This window comes from Schistocerca piceifrons, chromosome 9 (genome assembly GCF_021461385.2).
Source record: "Schistocerca piceifrons isolate TAMUIC-IGC-003096 chromosome 9, iqSchPice1.1, whole genome shotgun sequence".
NCBI classification, from domain to species: Eukaryota; Metazoa; Arthropoda; class Insecta; order Orthoptera; family Acrididae; genus Schistocerca; species Schistocerca piceifrons.
In genome coordinates this window covers 47,217,084-47,239,061 of record NC_060146.1, presented here as the reverse complement: position 1 = coordinate 47,239,061, position 21,978 = coordinate 47,217,084, and positions in this window count along the sequence as shown.

Below are 21,978 nucleotides of genomic sequence, written 5' to 3'. Positions count from 1 at the left end.
AATTAAACTCCCTAACAGCATGAACAAGGAGCATAGCTACAAGTTACCGACGCGCTCTCTGTCAGCGATCGCAGTCCACTCTATCTCGTGTGTTTTCGCCTGCAGCCCCACGCGAAGCTATAAACAAGCGGCCGTAGGAGAACTGTCACGCAACTTGTATCGCTGCAGGAAATCAGCACCGCTGACTACAAGCCGTCGGTTCACTGTATCGTGCTAAATAGCTGCCGGAATAGCATAGACAATGGTCTATTGTACAACCACTCCCCATGGCGAGCTTAACATGGAAATGTCCCGTGACAAGCTAGAATGGAGCCTCGGTAGCCACGCGGAAGTCGAATTAGACAGTATCTAGGGGACGATTAGAATCCATCAGTTTCTCTCAAGGCACAGGACCACTGCAAAACTATCGAAACGTGGGTGTTTCATTTTTTAAAAGAAATTTCGGCCCTTTGGCCGTAAGTAAATTTTCATTTATTTCACACAACCATGATTTCTGTTAAACCGACGCAGTATGAAAGAATTATCAGGATGGGACGGAAATCGGTAGATGTAATGTGCATTTACAGAGAAACAAATGATTATAGTTTCAGAAAATTTGGAAGATTTAATCATGAGAAAGCCTCATAAGCTGAGCAAGTCAATAACGCGTTTGTCCACATCTGGCCCTTATCCACTACTGGCCATTAAAATTGGTGCACCACGAAGATGACGTGCTACAGAAGCGAAATTTAACCGACAGGAAGAAGATGCTATGACATGCAAATGATTAGCTTTTCAGAGCATTCACGAAAGGTTGGCGCCGGTGGCGACACCTGCAACGTGCTGACATGAGGAAAGTTTCCAACCGATTTCTCACACACAAGGAGCAGTTGACAGAAGCCTGGTGAAACGTTGTTGTGATGAATCATGTAAGGAAGAGAAATGCGTACCATCACGTTTCCGACTTTGATGAAGGTCGGAGTGTAGCCTATCGCGATTACAGTTTATCGTATCGCGACATTGCTGCTCTCGTTGGTCGGGATCCAATGACTGTTAGCAGAATATGGAATCGGTGGGTTGAGGAGGGTAATACGGAACGCCGTGCTGGATCCCAACGGCCTCGTATCACTAGCAGTCGAGATGACAGGCATCTTATCCTAATGCATGTTACGGATCGTGCAGCCACGTCTCGATCCCTGAGTCAGCAGATGGGGACATTTGCAAGACAACAACTATCTGCATGAACAGTTCGACGACGTTTGCAGCAGCATGGACTATCAGCTCGAAGACCGTGGCTGCGGTTACCATTGACGCTGCATACGCGATGGTGTACTCCACGACGAACCTGGGTGCACGAATGGAAAAAGTCATTTTTTCCGATGAATGCAGGTTCTGGTTACAGCATCATGATGGTCGCATTCGTGTTTGGCGACATCGCGGTGAACGCACATTGGAAGCGTGTATCCGTCATCGCCATCTGGCGTATCACCCGGCGTGATGGTGTGGGGTCCCATTGGTTACATGTCTCTGTCACCTCTTGTTCGCATTGACGGCACTTTGAACAGTGGACGTTACATTTCAGATGTGTCACGACCCGTGGCTCCACGCTTTATTCGATCCCTGCGAAACCCTACATTTGAGCAGGATAGTGCACGACCGCATGTTGCAGGTCCCGTACGGGCCTTTCTGAATACAGAAAATGTGCGACTGCTGCCCTGGCTAGCACATTCTCCAGATCTCTCACCAATTGAAAATGTCTGTTCAATGGTGGCCGAGCAACTGGCTCGCCACAATACGCCAGCCACTACTCTTGATGAACTGTGGTATCGTGTTGAAGCTGCATGGGCAGCTGTATCTGTACACGCCATCCAAGCTCTGACTCAAAGCCCAGGCGTATCAAGGCCGTTATTACGGCCAGATGTGGTTGTTCTGGGTACTGATTTCTCAGGAGCTATGCACCCAAATTGCGTGAAAATGTAATCACATGTCAGTTCTAGTATAATATATTTGTCCAATGAACACCCGTTTATCATCTGCATTTCTCATTGCTGTAGCAATTTTAATGGCCAGTAGTGTATAATCAGTTATTCTGTTTGGCATCGATTAAGAGAGTTGTTGGATGTCATCTTGATCGATTTCGTGCGAAATTATGTCCAACTGACGCGTGATATCGTCAAAATTCCGAGCTCGTTGTAGGGCCTTGCCCGTAATTCTCCCAAAGTTGTCAATTGGGGAGAGATTGGGCGACCTTGCTGTCGCATATACGGTTAAGCATGCACGAATACGAGCAGTAGAAACTCTCGTCGCGTATCAAAAGGAATTATCTTGCTGAGATACAAACCTAGGATGCCTTGTCCTGAAGGGCAACAAAACGTGGCGTAGAGCATCGACGACGCACCGCTATGCTGTAAGCGGACGGCGGATGACAAAGGAGATCTGCTGTGAAGGAAAAGTGCCCTGAACACCGCTCCTGGTTGTCGGCTTGTATGGCGGGCAACACTCATGTTGGTATCCCATTGCTGTCTGGGGCGTCTCCAGACACGTCTCCGGCCTCGAACTTCATTCACTGGAGAATAATGTTTCCAGTGACTAGCTTCGTTTTGAAATGAGCCCGCCATGTGCTCTGATAACCAGGAGCTGCTGTCTGGAGTGCCATTGTTTTCATAGTAGGACTCCTCTGGTTGTTAGCCGCGGCACCCTTGCAGCACACCGGTACGTCAACGATATTTGACGCTCTGTTTCGTTGCCCTTCATGGCGAGCCATTCCAGTTTCAAGTTTCAGCAAGATAATATCCGCCAGCAGTTTCTCCGGATTGTCTTCGTGCTTGCAAAACCCTACCTTGGCCAGCATGGTCGCCGGATCACTACCAGCTGAGAGCCGGCCGTGTTGGCCGAGCGGTTCTAGACCCTACAGTCTGGAACCGCGTGACCGCTACGGTCGCAGGTTCAAATCCTGCCTCGAGCATGGATGTGTGTGATGTGCTTAGGCTAGTTAGGTTTCAGTAGTTCTAAGTTGTAGGGGACTGATAACCTTAGAAGTTAAGTCCCATAGTGCTTAGACCCATTTGAACCAGATGAGAATGTATGAAGCATTACAGGCAGGACTCTCCAATCAGCTGGGGATTTTCACGATCTAACGCGCCAGTTGGACAGAATTTACCACGATATCCCCCAAGAGGACATCCAAAAACTCTATCAATCCATGCCAAGCAGAATAACTACTTGCAAGAGGACCGGACTTGGACCAACGCATGCGGGATTAGCCGAGTGGTTTAGGCGCTGCAGTTACGGACTGTGCGGCTGGTCCCGGCGGAGGTTCGAGTCCTCCCTCGGGCATGGGTGTGTGTGTTTGTCCTTAGGATAATTTAAGTTAAGTAGTGTGTAAGCTTAGGGACTGATGACCTTAGCAGTTAAGTCCCATAAGATTTCACACACATTTGAACATTTTTTTTGGACCAACGCGCTATTAACTCGATCAATGTATGAAGCTCTTACTCTGGAATAATACACAAACCAAAAAAAGTTTTGCATCGCATCGGTTCCGAGAGTTCCGGAGCCTGTACAGAAAATTGGAATACAGATCAAGATAAACATCATTTCTGCCCTTTTGATTGCTCATGAAAACCACACATTGCATGTTGTACCACCATACAGTGCGACCTTCAGACGCGATGGTCCAGATTGCTGTACACGCTGGTAGCTTTAACACGAAGTAGCACGTCCTCTTGTATTGATGCATGCCTGTATTCGTCGTGGCATACTATCCACGAGTTCATCAAGGCACTGTAGGTCCAGATTGTCCTACTCGTCAATGGCGATTCGGCGTAGATCCCTCAGAGTGGATGATGGGTCACGTCGTCCATAAACAGCCCTTTTCAATCTATCCCACGCATGTTCGATAGGGTTCAAGTCTGGAGAACATGCTGGCCACTCTAGTCGAGCGATGTCGTTATTCTGAAGGAAGTCATTCACAAGATGTACACTATTGGGTAGCGAATTGTCGTTTATGAAGGCGAATGCCTGGTAAATATGGTGCCGATGTGGTTGCACTGTCGGTCAGAGGATGGAATTCACGTATCGTACAGCCGTTACGGCGCCTTGCATGACCACCAGTGGCGTACGTCTGCGCCACATAAAGCCACCCCAAAACAGCAGGGAACCTCCGCTTTGCTGCACTCTCTGGACAGTGTGTCTAAGACGTTCAACCTGACCGGGTTGCCTCCAGACACGTCTCCGACGGTTGTCTGGATGAAGGCATCTGCGACACTCATCGGCCCATCTGTACCACGCTGCATGGTTTCGTGGTTGCAAATATGGACCTCGCCATGGACGTCGGGAGTGAAGTTGCGCATCATGCAGCCTGTTGCGCACAGTTTGAGTCGTAATATGACGTCCTGTGGCTGCACGAGAAGCATTATTCAATATGGTGGCGTTGTTGTCAGGGTTCCTCCGAGCCATAATCCGTATGTAGCGGTAACCTCCCAACAGTTAAAATTATATATATATATATATATATATATATATATATATATATATATATATAACATTCAGTGTAACCCCCCAACAGTTTATTATTCCGTAACCTCGCAATAATAACGTGACTAACCTCCTAAATAAAATTGTCACTTATATATAACCCTTCAATAATTAACTGACTGTGAATCTAAACTGGTAAACTTGGATGTCAGCATTGCTGCGTCATGGCCCTGAAAGATCATTCTGAATAAACTGAAAATTCTTACCTCAATCAAGTCGCCGGGTAACGCGTATATATCTGCTCCTATAAGAAATTTTTCTGGCACAGCCCAGTGCAGCGAATGCGCTAGCAATAAATTTCTTAGTCATGGACCTCTTACAAGATGTTAACTCCCATACTGCTAAGAGCCATTTGATCCATTTTTGAACAGTAACGCTGAGGGGTACTACGAATTGCTTTCCGAAGATGTAACCACCATTCCTGAGGTTTATTGTCAACAGCTGAAACGCCTTGCCGTCACAATCCAAGATCCACGACCAGGAAGACCGCGTGAAGTGATGCTAATCCACGATAACGCCCACACACACACTGCTGGAATGACAAAAAACATTATACAGGCATTGGGTTCGGAACTCGTTCCGTACCCATCTTATTCACCCGATCTGTTCACTTTTTCCGCTATCTATGGGACAGCCTTCAAGGAATTTCCTTTCCGGATGAAGATGCGCTCGACGAGTTCTTCGCCTCAAAACGACGTGTTATCTACAGTCACGGAATCGAAAAGTTGCCCCAGCGTTGGCAGATTGTTGTAAATAGTGAAGCAGAACATATTATTGATGACTAAAGTCTCTGATACGTGTGTCTGTTGCGTCTATGAAACTCATGGAAAAACGCTACGAACTTGTGGACCAACTTAATGATTAACTCGGAAACGGAGCATCGTTTCGATCTTTTCTCTTTTTTCTCAACACAACCTACCCTGCAACACCCTCACTGGCTTTTCAGACTGACCACTCTGTATGGGTAATCTACCAATCTATCCAACTCGTAGGGAATGACAAATTATAAGGAGCGATCAAAAACTTTCCGCTCGAGGGCGCTGCTGCAGAGTGCATGCGGCGTGTCTGAACTCCGATATGGGTATTTAAGCACCGACATGTAGGTAAGGGACTAGTACTCCTGTCTTTGCAACTTACGCGCGGTAAAGGGGAAACGCAAACAGTGACGACATTATGAGCACATGCATCCAAATAGAAGCAACATGCTACTATTCTTTTCTTGGTTGCTGAAGGACAAACACCCGTAGACATCAAACGCGACTCACGGCCCGTCCTCATAGCTTTGCTTCTGCCAGTACCTCGTCTCCTACCTTCCAAACTATACATATGCTCTCCTGCGAACGTTGCAGAATTATCACTCCTGAAAGGAAGGATATTGCGGAGACATGGCTTAGCCACAGTCTGGGCGATGTTGTCAGAATGAGATTTTCACTCTGCAGCGGAGTGTGCGCTGATATGAGACTTCCTGGCAGATTAAAACTGTGTGCCGGACCGAGACTCGAACTCGGGACCTTTGCCTTCCGCGGGAAAGTGTTCTACCGCAGGCTGTGGCTAAGCCATGTCTCCGCAATATCCTTTCTTTCAGGAGTGCTACTTCTGCAAGGTTCGCAGAAGAGCTTCTGTAAAGTTTGGAAGGTAGGAGACGAGGTACTGGCAGAAGTAAAGCTGTGAGGACGGGGCGTGAGTCGTGCTTGGGTAGCTCAGACAGTAGAGCACTTGCCCGCGAAAGTCAAAGGTCCCGAGTTCGAGTCTCGGTCCGGCGCACAGTTTTGTCTGCCACGAAGTTTCATAACAACAAGGATATTCGACTACCTGTGGAAAATGAAGACAACGACATGGGTTGAGAAAGTTCGTAAAGGTCTGCAAAGGTTGAACATTACAGGAAGTTCAGATGTTAAATAGGGAAAAATCTCGGATTATGGTTCAAAATTTGGAAGGATTTCAAGTCGAAAGGACCAAGAAGAATTGAAGAACCTGGACAGATGAACAGAAGTAACAGCACAGCATCAATATGAAGAAGTACTGGAGAAACAGGAAACTTGAGACAAAGAAGAAATAGAACTGTAGCGTGATCGTAAGTGGTCAGTTCGGAAATAAATAATTATGATAATAATAATAGTAATAAACTGCCGATACTGCATCACTTTGTACAGCAAAAGTCCTACATACATGTAGCAATGTAAAAACTTGTCACACAGTTGCAACCTAGTGAAAGACATTTAGCAAATGTTGTGTTTAGTAAAAACTGACATAGTGCATAGAATACGCAACCTTTGTAGAGATCACATAAAAATCTTTGCTATTTTAACAGATTTTGATAGTCTATAAATAAATACGCATTACAATTTATTTTCATCTGACATTATGCGGGAACTATGGAAAATATTTTAGTAATTTCTGTTCCACAGACAGGGAGCTGTAGCGTGAAGAGATGGAGCGCACGCGGACAGTGAAAAGGTCTTTCCTGTCTTCTGGCGGAATCCGACGTCTTTCGAATGTAGCTGTATTACGCCCTTCATTCTGGCCGCTCTCTTAAAGAGCTCCTTCCACTTAGCGTAAGATCGGCGGCAACATCCCCTTCACGAGTGCAAATGGTGAACGTTAGTCGCTGCTACAAGAGATGAAAATTACCGTAATATAATCTTTAAGAATATTGTAGCAGCTGATTCACGGTGTCGCAGTTTGCTTACGGTGAAAGTGTAACGAGGAGCGGTTCCCAATGTCTTTCACTGGCCCGAAAAGCACAGTGGCTGTCCAACTCAATCACTTCTATGAGTGGACGACAAGGGGGCTTTTAACTCCGCTCCACTCACCGTAACCTGCAAGTCACATGTTACAGATCTTAAAAGTTTAATCTCTCCAGCTCTCTCAAAAGTTTGCCTTACATTCCCTATTTGCAATCACTAAACCCTTGTGGCATAAAAAAAAAACAAACGAAAACCGCACACACAGGTCTTTAAACAGTAGGACACGATGACAGCAGCCTCATTGGTGCATTTACTATCTTATGAAGTTTATTGTTATCAAGCAATCACAGTAAAACAGGCAGTAAGATTCATCTGTACGCAAGCCACAGCATGCGCTACCTACACTACTGATGTAAATAAAATAGCAACACTGAAAAATGATTAATGTATGGTAATGAAATTTCGGGGATACATTTGTGAAGGTAACGTATTTAATTGATTAACATTTCAAGACCAAATGTTCATCTGAGAGCGAAATAATATATTGCAAATGTGAAATGCTGGTACATTAATAACCGATTTAGCCACCATAATGCGAATGCAAGCTTGCAAACGTTGCATGGGGGCTTAATTAATAAGAAAGGACTAATACTAATCAAAAATGCAATAATTTTAGTAGCTGTGTGACCGGTTACGAAGTCTCGTAACAGGTTGGCCCAGACTAGTATTAGCACGCAACCTGGCTGCATAAAATAAAAATAAAGAATGACAAGGAATTTCCATTAACACAATTGATTAATTAAGTCCCCTGCAACTATAAAAGCTACGAAACAACAAAGCACAAGTGTAACTGTTCGGTGTGTGGTAGTGTCACTCAACGTACATGTATCTGTCTCGGTTCTTTCTCAATACGACAAAATATTTTAAACATAATTTACAATGAACTAATTGAAAAACCAGAATACTGTAGTTGCACATAGAAACCAGAATTACAAGTCTAATAAATGAAAACGAGCCAGATGCTTTGTTGACTGTACCTGTGACCAAGACGGATTGTCATTAAAGAAAACTGTAATACCTTTTTACCTCCTTATATATTGACGAAAATATTCCATTACACCAGCATCATAAATCAAAAAGCCCATTTCCTTTCTCAAATATATTCTGACAATTGCAACTTCTTCCACCTATACATTACACCAACCGAACAGCATCTACTCTCTCGCCCAGCACAACAACAACTTCCCTCGACATTCTCAGAACTACTATTGCCCAGTGGAGGCGGCGGAATAACAATTTTTGGCGTAATCTCTGGCGCAGTGACTCAGTGTAGCCACCTTTCAACGTGCATGCATTGTGTCGTTCATGTGCCTGATGTGAGCTTGTGGCATGGAGTTCCATGCCTGTTGCAGTTGGTTGCCTGATACAGGGTGGTTAATACTGGTTGTGGATGATGCTGGATTGGTTGGTTGTTTGAGGTTTAGGGGACCAAACAGCAAGGTCATCAGTCCCTTGTTTCAAATATGCTCCATTCCGCTAATGGGACATCTCAGTAAAGTCAGAACAATAAAACGGAAAAAGGGAAAAACGTAAAAGGGCAGTCATGTTGTCATTGGTAAAAAACAAAATGAGGGAAGTCGGCAAGAGAACGAACCCAACACCATGCTGAAGCAGCATAGGCAAGACCACCTGTGACTTAAAAGGTACAACTGCTATAATGTAGAAAGTACGTATGGGAATAGAAACACTGACCAAGCCTTAAAAAAAAGGGGTAAAACAGAGTAAACGGGGAAGAAAAGAGGATTTCGGTCAGGGAGGTGAATCGGGAATCTCCGAACACTGCTTACAGTGGGAGACACCCAAACACTCACCGCCCAGCCCCAACACCAGAGAGAGATTAAAAACCTTAAAACTGAGATTAAAAACCACTTTCCCGGAGGAAACCGAGAACCAGCCAACATCAAAGGTAAAGTGTGGGGGAGTCTGTACTTAGCACGCAGAGCCAAAAGAAGGGGGCATTCAACCAAAATGTGGGCCACTGACCGGAAGGCTCCACAACCACATAGTGGGGGTGGCTCATCACGCAAAAGAAAACCATGGGTCAACCGAGTATGGCCAATGCGGAGACGACACAGTGTGGTCGAGTCCTTTCGGGAGAGGCGAAAGGAAGAACGCCACAGGCCTGGTGTCACCTTAATTGCACGAAGTTTATTAGACAGGGGAGCAGCCTCCCAAGAATTGGCCCATGATTGTGCGAACTGGGATTTGATGTGAAGCCGTAAATCCGCTGCAGGAGGGGTTACAGATAACGGGGGGGTAAGTAACTGCTCCCCCAGCCAAACGATCAGCGAGCTCATTACCCGGGATACCCACATGGCCAAGGATCCAAAGTAAGTCAATGGAACAAGCAGCACGGTGAATATCAGCGAGATGATCATGGATGGCAGAGAGCAAGGGATGGCGCGAAAAACACCGGTCAATAGCAAGAAGGCCACTCATCGAGTCCATACATAACAAAACGCGGTTGTTTTGGGACTGTTTAATAAAGTTAAGGGCCTGGGAAATTGCCATCAATTCCGCAGTAAACACCCCACATGTAGGTGGCAGCAGATGACTTTCTGTTCCAACAGAGGACGTGAAGGCATACCCAACATGATCAGCAGATTTAGAGCCATCAGTGTAAAAAACAACAGCATCCCGAAACTCCCATAAAATTTGGCGGAAAAGGAATGGAACACCACCGGGGGGGATGGAATCTTTCGGACCTCGGCGGAGATCCATCCGAATTCGAGGCCGAGGAACTAACCAAGGAGGGGTGGAAGGAGCGAGGAAGACAGGACAAAGAAGGAAGCTGAAAATCACGGCAAAGAGACGCAAGGCGCAGCCCAACCGGTAAACCCGCCCGAGGGCGGGAGTTGGGTGGGCGATGTCCATGGTCTGGGAACAGGATAGAATAGGAAGGATGAGTGGGAAAGGAATGGATAGTGAGTGCATAAGACACCAAAAGCTGGGACCGCCGAACAGAAAGGGGGGGATCCCAGCTTCAACCAGGAGACTATCAACAGGGCTAGTAGGGAAGGCACCGGTGGCCAAACGGATACCACGATGGTGGACTGAATCCAGCACGTGCAGTGTGGAAGGAGCAGCTGAACCATAAACTTGACAACCATATTCCAAGCCAGACAGAACTAGAGCACGATAAAGACGGAGGAGGAGGGAACGGTCCGCACCCCAAGAGGAGTGGGCAAGGAAGCGAAGGACATTGAGTTTACAGAAACATCCTACCTTCAGGAGTCTGATATGGGGCAGCCAAGTGAGCTAGTTGTCGAAAAGAAGACCCAGGAAACGAAACTGTGGGACCACAGGCAATCGTTGTGCAGCTCTGGATCAGGGTGGATTGTAGTACGGCGACAGAAGTGGACCACTCGCGATTTTAAAGGAGAGAATTGAAACCCGTATGAGAGAGTCCATGCAGAGGCACGCCGTATAGCTACCTGTAGCTGCCGTTCTGCAGATGCCATCGAGGAGGAACTAACCCAAATGCAGAAATCATCCACATACAGGGCAGGGGCGACCAAGGCTCCGACAGAGGCCACAAGTCCATCGATAGCAATGAGGAAAAGAAGGACACTCAAGACAGAACCCTGTGGGATCCCCTTCTCTTGGGTCCGTGGAGCACTAAAAGCAGTACCAACTCGAACTCTGAATGACCGATGGATCAGGAACTGGGAGTGGGCCCTGAAGACCCCACTGATGAAGGGTAAGTAAGATGTGATGGCGCCAGGCCATGTCACAGGCCTTGTGAAGGTCAAAAAACACTGCAACCAAATGGCAGCGCTGGGAAAAAGCCTGCCGAACTGCGGATTCCGAGCGAAGTAAATGATCGATTGGAGACCGTCCCTCTCGAAAGCCACACTGGTAGGGGACAATAGATCCCGAGATTCGAGGACCCAATTGAGCCGACAGGCTACCATCCGTTCAAGTAACTTACACACAACATTGGTCAAACTAATTGGCCGATAGCTGTCAACAGATATGGGGTTCTTACGAGGCTTAAGGACAGGAACCACAATGCTATCCCTCCACTGAGAAGGGAAGTCACCCTGGAGCCAGATACGGTTAAACACCCGAAGAAGATGCTGCCGTTGTGGAGCACTGAGATTTTGAAGCAGTTGGTTATGAATGGAATCTGGGCCAGGGGCCGTATCATGAGAAGAAGATAGAGCAGAAAGAAATTCCCATTCAGTAAAAGGTTCGTTGTAAGATTCTGACTCACAAGGGGTGAAACATGAGGTGGAAGCTTCAGCCCGCTGTTTTTGATGAAGGAAAGCAGCTGGATAGGAGGCTGACGCTGATACCTCTGCAAAATGGGTCGCAAGATGTTCTGCAAGAACTAATGGTTCCGTACAAATGCCATCTGGGAGGTGAAGGCCTGGGAGGGTGGACTGCCGATGGCAACCTTGAAGAGAGCGAATTGTAGCCCATACCCGCGACAGAGGGACAGTAGAACCAAGGGAAGAAACCAATCGTTCCCAACATATCTGCTTGCTCTGTTTGATTAAATAACGGGCTTTAGCGCGAAGGCGTTTAAAGGTAGTAAGGCTGGCTACGGATGGGTGCCTTTTAAAGTGTTGCAAAGCTCGACGGCGATCACAGATGGCAATGGCAATGGCCGTACTCCACCACGGGACTTGCCGGCGACGAAATGGTCCAGATGAGCGCGGGACAGCAAGGCTAGCAGTGCGAACAATCACGTCAGACACGTCACGTAGGACGTCATCAATACAACCCGACAAAGAGGGAGAGAACTCGACCTGTGCAGTGTATAGAGGCCAATCGGCGTCGTCGTGTGGCGATCAGTGTAATGAAGGGAGGAGAGAGGGAAAAGAAAGAGAAAGATCAATGGCAGAAAATGTACCATGACCGGCACTGAAATGAGTAGGGGAGCCATCATTAAGAAGGCACAGGTCGTGGTCTGCAATAAATTGGTCTATAAGAAGACCTCGTCGAGATGGAAAGGCACTGCTCCACAAAGGATGATGAGCATTAAAATCCCCAAGGAGGAGGAAGGGAGGAGGAAGTTGCTGAAGAAGGGCGGTTAAGGCAGCAGGTGTAAGAGTCCTGTCAGGAGGGAGATAAAGATTGCAAACCGTGACCTCAGAGTCCAGGTGAACCCTGACAGCAACCGCTTCCAATGTAGTTTGAAGAGGAATCCACGTGCTAGCAATGTCTGTACGGACCAACGTACAAACGCCACCAGTAGCCCGAAGGGGTCCGACCCGATTTCGACAGAAAACACGGAACCCACGGAGGGTCGGTGAGTATCAGTAAAATGAGATTCCTGGAGAACCACACAAGCTGCAGAGTAGGACGAAAGAAGGGATTTCAATTCCGGAAGGTGGCGATAGTATCCATTACAATTCCATTGGAGAACCACAGAACGATGGTTTAAATGGGGGCTGAACACGCTAAATCCAGTCATACCGCCGGGTCCCCACCCGTCACCGACAAGGAGGGGGCGACATCCATGAACGACAGGTCAGAATCCGGTTGTGAAGTCGGGGAAGGGACCTCCGGTGACACCAGAGGCTTTTGTCCCGGGACTTATGTTTCTTCTCCTTTTCAGGCTAAGATCGAGGAGGGCTGTGTGGCATAAAGGAGCCAGCTGCAGCAAGATCAGGAACAGAAAGAGACCGGGCGACCTGGGGGCCGACAGACCGCGGCTCTCGCGGTCGTCGCGCGGCAGCAGACCTTTGGCCTGGAAGGTGCCGGGAAGGGGCATCTCTGGAGAGGCGCCCTTGACCGGCAGACGCCGAAGGAGTGGGACACTTCTCCGGCTGGGGAGGGGGAGCAGCGCCCAGAGGAGAAGGTGTGGGAGCCGCAGGGGAGGGGGGAGGAGAGGGGTCCGGGATGGGGGTAAGGGAGGGGGAGGAAGGGGTGAAGATGTAACCAAGGCGTAACTAGATGTCATGGACACAGGGTGATGACGTGTATATTTCTTACGGGCCTCTGTGTAGGTTAAACGATCGAGGGACTTTTACTCCTGTATCTTCTTTTCCTTCTTATATACTGGGCAATCTGGTGAATATGGAGAATGACTACCATGACAATTTACGCACACAGGAGGGGGAACACAGGGACTCCCCTCATGGAGTGGACGTCCACAATCACCACAGAGAGGGGCCTGGGAACAGCGGGAAGACGTGTCCAAAACGCAGGCACTTAAAACACCTCATAGGAGGTGGGATGTACGGCTTCACATCACATCGATAAACCGTAATCTTAACTTTCTCAGGGAGGGTATCCCCTTCAAAGGCCAGGATAAAGGCACTAGTATCAATGCGACTGTCTTTAGGACCATTCTGAACACGCCGAACAAAGTGAACACCTCGCCGTCCGAGATTGTCCCGAAGTTCCTCACCAGTTTGAAGGATGAGGTCCCTGTGAAAAATCACACCTTGTACCACATTTAGAGACTGGTGGGGGGTAATGGACACAGGAATTGTGCCAAGATGGGTACAGGCGCGAAGGGCTGCAGATTGGGCAGCTGAAGCAGTTTTGATCAGCAACGAACCTGACCGCATCTAGCTCAGGGAGTCCACTTCGCCAAACTTGTCTTCAATGTGTTCCGCAAAGAATAAAGGTTTGGTATCGGTGAAAGTATCTCCATCAGTCCTGGTGCGAACTAGATAACGGGGGAAAGGTTTCGCCCCTAGCCGACGGGCCTGACCCTCTTCTCATGGGGTAGCCATGGAAGGGAAGGCCGAAGGGGCAAGAGAAGAAGCACTTGAAGAATCAGTTCCACACAGAGAGACGGCCGCAGAAGAACGGCCAGAGTCCTGGACCCGTATGCGTTTCATTTGCATAGCGTCCGCCCTGATACCACCCACTCCAATCAGGGGCTCTCCTCACGGGCGCTACCCAGCCACAGCAAGGGCCGTCTGGCACGGCGGCCATTGCCGGGAGTTCAGATGCTCCAGGATGACGAGCAACCACTCCGAGGGATGCATGTGGAGGTCACAGCTCAGGTATCAGAAGTGTGATCCCTGTGAGTTCTGGGGGCTCAACCAAAAGGGTACATAGCGACCCCATCACACGGGCTAGCTACCGTGCTGGCTATGCACCCTAGTATCAGACAACGACGTGAAAGAAAAAGTGGAATGTACTAGGAGGGCGCACGTCTGAGACACTAGGTAAGGTGCTCTTCCCCAAATTGCTCACACTACGGAGGAGAAATTTTGTAATGGAGGTCAAACCCCAGAGGGGGACCAAGGAATACCAAAAGGAGGAGATGATTACGCAACAAAGCCGGATTGTAAAACCAATAGAACCAGGAGGATAGCGGGGCCAACATAAGCAAGGACACCAAGACGGAGAGGAGAGGGCGAGGGGAAAGGAGTAAGGAGGGGAAAGGAGGGGAAGGGAAAGGAAATGCAGCCCTGGAGAGAAAGAAGGCTGCAATGGCTCGGGGCCCCGTGCTCGCCACGCACATATCCACAAAAGAGTTGTGGACCCCTTGGGGGGGGGAGGGGGATGATGCTGGAGTTTTCGTTCGATGATGTCCCACATGTCATTGACTGGAGACAGATCTGGTGATCGAGCAGGCCAAGGCAACGTGACGATACTCTGTACAGCATGTTGGGCTACATTAGCGGTAGGTGGGAGATCGTTATCCTGTTGGAATACACCACCTGGAATGCTGCTCCTGAATGGCAGCACAGCAGGTCTAATCACCAGATGACCTCCACATTTCCAGTCAGTGTCTGTGGGATAACCACGAGAATGCTTCTGCTGTCAGACGAAATCACACCACAGACCATAAGTCCAGGTGTCCAGGTGTAGGTCCAGTGTGTCTCGCACACACACAGGTTGGTCGCAGGCCCTCAGTTGGACTCCTTGTAACCAACACACGACCATCACTGCCAATGAGGCAGAAAAAGCTTTCATCAGGAAACACAACATACTTTCGTCACGCCCTCCAATGAGCTCTAGCTTAACACCACTGAAGTCGCAGATGTTTGTTTGGGGTTGGTGGTATGCACGCCGCAGGGGGTCTGGCTCGGAGCTACCGTTGAAGTAATCGACGCAACAGTCCGCTGTGTCACTGTGGTGAGAACTGCTGCTCAAATTCCTGGTGCAGATGCACTACGATGCGCCAGAGCCATAAGCTGAGTACGATGGTCTTCCCTATCGGTAACGCCAGGTGACACTCTGGAGACCGGTATTCTTCAGACCGTACATTCTCGAGACCACCGCTGCCAGCACTCGTATACAGTGCCTACATTCCTGCCAAGTCTCTCTGAAATATCGCACAAGGAAAATGGTTCAACTGGCTCTGAGCACTATGGGACTCAACTGCTCAGGTCATAAGTCCCCTAGAACTTAGAACTACTTAAACCTAACTAACGTAAGGACATCACACACACCCATGCCCGAGCAAGGTTTCGAACCTGCGACCGTAGCAGCAGCGCGGTTTCGGACTGTAGCGCCTAGAACCGCTCGGCCACAGCGGCTGGCGCAGAAGGAAAATCCACCTTGTAACAGGCATACTATACGACCTCGTTCCAATTCAGTGAATTGTTGATAATGTTATCTCTGTCGCCTTAAAGACATCGTTGACTAGCACCAACAAACCACGTCCAGTCTGAAAAGTAACAACGCTCGCGACCGTCCCAGCGTGTATTTAAAGTAAACCTGATTTTTATCTTCATAGTGGCGCTACTAGCCCACTCTCATCCGAATGGTGCGACATTTGAGCAGATATCACCTTTCAGAAATAGAAACACGACTACCATCTTTCGTTTATGTCGCTCAACTCCTTGGTGTTGCGATTTTTTTCCTTGAGTGTAATATGTTCCAATACGCCGCGTATAGACACGGCATTGTTTCGGGGCTCATACCACGAGTACTATTGTTGACAGAAAGGTGGGGTTTATTTCGGATAGCCCTTGGACTAGGGGCTATTTACTAGGGCTATTCGCAAAGTAACCTCCGATTGATCGTGAAATGGAAACCAATTTGAAAATCAAATATTTTATCTGCAATAGTTAGCTACAGCTTCCAGCCACTGCTCTATATAGTCACCACTCCGACTTAGACATTTGTCGCAACGTTGTACCACCTTTCCAACACCCTCGGCAAAGAAGGCAGCCGCCTATGCTTCCCGTCAATTTTCTGCGCTCATCTTTAGCTCGTTGTCTGAGCGAAAATGTTGTCATAATAGCCAGAAGTTAATGTGAGCAGAAATGAAACGCAGAAGGAGCCAATTACGGGCTGTAGTGCAGGTGATCAAACACTTGCCATCGAAAACGCTGCAGGAGCATTTTCATTGCCCCTGCAGATTGCGACCGAGAATTGTTACAAAGCAACAACCGTATGACAGTTCTGTAAGGTGGGCTGCATAACATCAGGCGAAATCTCTCACCAGGACCTCATACTAGGCGGGAGACACAATTTTCTACGAACACTTATGTGCTCTCCATGCGCTCAGAACTGAAAAGAGCAAAGTTATGTAACCGACAGGCATACTAGAGACACTATCGAACACACATGTGCAATGCTTTATTAGATTTTCACAGTGGTTTCCATTTCTTGACCGATCGGACCTTACTTTCCGAATATCCTCGTATATACCCAGCAGCATGACCGTCTTAATATTACCATCCTGAAGTCCAGCGACACACACTTCCTCCTCCTTATCCAAATGGAACTAATCGATTCGCTCTTCTTGCATTTGGCGTGGTCTGCCTTGGACTTTAAGGGGCTTATAGAGGCTTCATTAGATCATAGGCGGTTCTTTAGAAAAAAGAACCTAAAGACTTTTTTGCCATTTTTTACTACCAACTACTACGGGTTCCGAGGGGTTATGCACGGAAAGTGTCACAATTTTGTAAGATGTATTCCTAAGATCCCGATCGCGAACAACGTTGAAAATTTACTTCATATCGCAGATACATCGGTTCAAATTTACCCCAACCTTCCACGTAAAACACGCACGTAAAATGCGGTGTGGGGCGAAAACTTAGATTATGAAGTAACGTAACACGGAGAAATATGCTTTAAAGTGTCTCCGTTATCATCAGAATGATTCCGGAGAATCCCATGTCTAGTGCTGCAGCACGTGGAATATGCCTGTGCACGTAAAAACTGGGCTGAAGAGTACGATTGGTTTTACATTACTTTAACTTCACATAAAGCAACTAACAAATTTCACCGATAAATGAAATTTATTTATACGTGGAGGACATGCCCTGCTGTGGCAGGGAAAAGAAGGGAACCAGCGGAAAATGATCCTATCGGTGCTCAAAAATCGAATATGCTTATCTTTAAAAACACTGACTGAAAAGTACAGTACCAGCTGGCTAATTCTACTTTACAGTCTTTTAAACAGAAACATATTCGCCTTTTTTATGCTCCAGTTGGTTAGTATAATAACTGAAGGAGAAATGACTTGATTGAGCCTCACTGTGGCAGAAAAGCGAATGAGGTACTCAGCCATGAAAATCTTTACCGAGGGGTAGAAATCATTAAACAGGTAATAAAATTAACTTCAAATCCAAACCGAAATCTTGCTTTCTCGCCAATTCCTACTCCACAGAGGTATGCGCGCGTGTGTGTGTGTGTGTGTGTGTGTGGAAGAGAGAGATGGAGGGAGGAAAGGAGCAGAGAGAGAGAGAGAGAGAGAGAGAGAGAGAGAGAGAGAGAGAGAGAGAGAGAGAGAGAGGGGGGGGGGGGAGGGAGAGGGGGGAGAGGGGGGACGGGGAGGGGGAAGTGAGGAGGGGGTTAAAAGGGGAAGGGCAGGTACCGAAAGATAAGTCAATGTTATTTATATAAAAAAGTACATTAAAAATCATGTTTCTACTAACCGTAAATATTTTGTCATTTGTTTTACTTAGAAAGTGTGCTATGATTGTAAAACTACCATGTTCCAAATCATAGAGAGAGGCCTCCGTTATAGTCCAAGAAACATGAAAATAATTGTATAACTTACTAGGACTGAAATGAAATTCATGTACCTGTGGTAGAGGTACTACATGGAGCCATTTATTTACAGACTAAGGGAGCTCAAAAAAATGTTCAAATGTGTGTGAAATCTTATGGGACTTAACTGACAAGGTCATCAGTCCCTAAGCTTACACACTACTTAACCTACATTATCCTAACGACAAACACACACACACACACACACACACACACACACACACACACACCCATGCCCGACGGGGGACTTGAACTTTCGCCGGGACCAGCCGCACAGTCCATGACTGCAGCGCCTGAGACCTCTCGGCTAATCCCGCGCGGCACTAAGGGAGAGAGACACATACTAGTATCAAAAAAAGAGAGTAAATTTGAGAAACATATTTCTGAGAATGTACTTCTGGAGCATTGCATGAAAGCGAATCATGGACAGTGAGAATACCGGAACAGAAGAGAAGCGAAGCGTATAGTCTTTGATGTTGCAGAAGAATGCTGAAACTGGGCTAACAAGATAGGAAACGAGGAATTTCTCAGCATAACCGATCAGGAAATGAATAGGTATAAAACACCAAATGTAAGTTATCGGCTGATACGGCATGTGCTAAGGCATCAGGGTACGACAGGAATCTGTAGAAAGCAGTGCACGAAACTTCAGAAGGCTGCTCAGGAGATAGTGACGTGAATGGCGATTCTGCTGCCTCTACCCACGGGTTTTATGCAACCCGCAACGCTTCAAAGACCTTTCCTGGGCTATTGCTGCGCCACCGGCTTAGTCGAGCATTTATAAATTCCAATATTGACGTTTGCGCAAATTTTACTTCACAATTACGTGAATTTTAACAGCATAAAATTAACAATTAAATCCAGAATGAGATTTTCACTCTGCAGCGGTGTGTGCACTGATATGAAACTTCCTGGCAGATTAAAACTGTGTGCCGGACCGAGACTCGAACTCGGAACCTTTGCCTTTCGCGGGCAGGTGCTCTACCATCTTAGCTACCCAAGCACGACTCACGACCCGTCCTCATAACTTAAATTCTGTCAGTACCTCGTCTCTTACATTCCAATCTTCACAGAAGCTCATTTTAACCTGCCAGGAAGTTTCATATCAGCGCACACTCCGCTGCAGAGTGAAAATCTCATTCTGACAACGTCCCCCAAACTGTGGCTAAGCCATGTCTTCGCAATATCCTTTCTTCCAGGAGTGCTACTTCTGCAAGGTTCGCAGAAGAACTTCTGTGAAGTTTGGAATGTAGGAGACGAGGTACTGGCAGAAGTAAAGCTGTGAGGACGGGGCGTGAGGCGTGCTTGGGTAGCTCAGCACTTACCCGCGAAAGGCAAGGGTCCCGAGTTCGGGTCTCGGTCCGGCACACAAGTTTAATCTGCCAGGAAGTTTCAACAATTAAATCGTTTCTCTCCTGCATACTGTGCTTTTAGGGGTGAAGTTGAGTACGATTTGTAAACTTAAATTGTTTATGCGTCATGATTACAAAAATTTTTTTGTTTCAATACCCTCACGGGGACGTTTAACTCAATAATTTTATTGAAATAGCCGACTACGCCGGTGGCGTAATGGCCCAGTCGATAAAGACTAAAAAAAGTCCCAGATTTTGGTATAGTTGGATGGAATACCACGACTAATATACTGAAAATCCTGACCAGTGGCTGTGAGTGTAGAAGTGAGGATGCGTGTAACAGCGACTTTTGTAGGTTTTACTTGAATAACTCACCGTGGTCTGTAGCGAAAGGGTATCGCAGTGCAAATTTAAAACACGTTAAATGTCCTACCAAATGAGGCTAGTCATTTCTTTCTCTAGGACCAAAAGCTGGTGCGCAGAGAGTGAGAGAATATCGAAAAACTCGCTCACAGAGCAGCCGCTGTAACTTAGGTGGTATCTGTAGGTCAGTCTGTAGTAGTTTCATGTACATTTACTTCTACATACACAATTCTCAAGCCACCGTACAGTGCGTGGCAGAGGGTACATTTTACCACTACTATTTATTTCCTCGCAAATAGAGCGAGGGAAAAACGACTACCAATATGTCTCTGTAAGAGCATTAATTTCCCGTATCGTACCTTCGTGGTCCTTACGCGAAATATATGTTGGCGGGGAGTAGAATCACCTTCAGATGCCAGATCTGCAAATTTTATCAATCTACATCTACATCTAAATCTAAATCTACATCCATACTCCGCAAGCCACCAGACGGTGTGTGGCGGAGGGTACCTTGAGTACCTCTATCGGTTCTCCCTTCTATTCCAGTCTCGTATTGTTCGTGGAAAGAAGGATTGTCGGTATGCCTCTGTGTGGGCTCTAATCTCTCTGATTTTATCCTCATGGTCTCTTCGCGAGATATACGTAGGAGGGAGCAATATACTGCATGACTCCTCGGTGAAGGTATGTTCTCGAAACTTCAACAAAAGCCCGTACCGAGCTACTGAGCGTCTCTCCTGCGGAGTCTTCCACTGGAGTTTATCTATCATCTCCGTAACGCTTTCGCGATTACTAAATGATCCTGTAAGGAAGTGGGCTGTGTAACGAAGCGGGTTGCTCTCCGTTGGATCTTCTCTATCTCTTCTATCAACCCTACCTGGTACGGATCCCACACTGCTGAGCATTCAAGCAGTGGGCGAACAAGCGTACTGTAACCTACTTTCTTTGTTTTCGGATTGCATTTCGTTAGGATTCTTCCAGTGAATCCAGTGAATCTCAGTCTGGCATCTGCTTTACCGACGATCAACTTTATATGATCATTCCATTTTAAATCACTCCTAATGCGTACTCCCAGACAATTTATGGAATTAACTGCTTCCAGTTGCTGACCTGCTATATTGTAGCTAACTGATAAGGGATCTTTCTTTCTATGTATTCGCAGATCATTACACTTGTCTACATTGAGATTCGATTGCCATTTCCTGCACTATGCGTCAATTCGCTGCAGATCCTCCTGCATTTCAGTACAATTTTCCATTGTTACAACCTGTCGATATAGCACAGCATCATCCGCAAAAAGCCTCAGTGAACTTCCGATGTCATCCACAAGGTCATTTACGTATATTGTGAATAGCAACGGTCCTACGACACTCCCATGCGGCACACCTGAAATCAATCTTACTTCGGAACACTTCTCTCCATTGAGAATGACACGCTGCGTTCTGTTATCTAGGATCTCTTCAATTCAATCACACAATTGGTCTGATAGTCCATATGCTCTTACTTTGTTGATTAAACGGCTGTGGGGAACTGTATCGAACGCCTTGCGGAAGTCAAGAAACACGGCATCTACCTGCGAACCCGTGTCTATGGCCCTCTGATTCTCGTGGACGAATAGCGCGAGCTGGGTTCCACACGATCGTCTGTTTCGAAATCAATGCTTATTCCTACAGAGTAGATTTCTAGTCTCCCGAAAAGTCATTATAGTCGAACATAATACGTGTTCCAAAATTCTACAACTGAGCGACGTTAGAGTTCTGCATATGTGTTCGACGTCCCTTCTTGAAAATGGGGATGACCTGTGCCCTTTTCCAATCCTTTGGAACGCTACGCTCTTCTAGAGAGCTACGGTACACCGCTGCAAGAAGGGGGGCAAGTTCCTTCGCGTACTCTATGTAAAATCGAACTGGTATCCCATCAGATCGAGCGGCCTTTCCTCTTTTGAGCGATATTCTATCCCTCTGTCGTCTATTTCGATGTCTACCATTTTGTCATCTGTGCGACAATCTAGAGAAGGAACTACAGTGCAGTCCTCCTCTGTGAAACAGCTTTAGAAAAAGACATTTAGTATTTCGGCCTTTAGT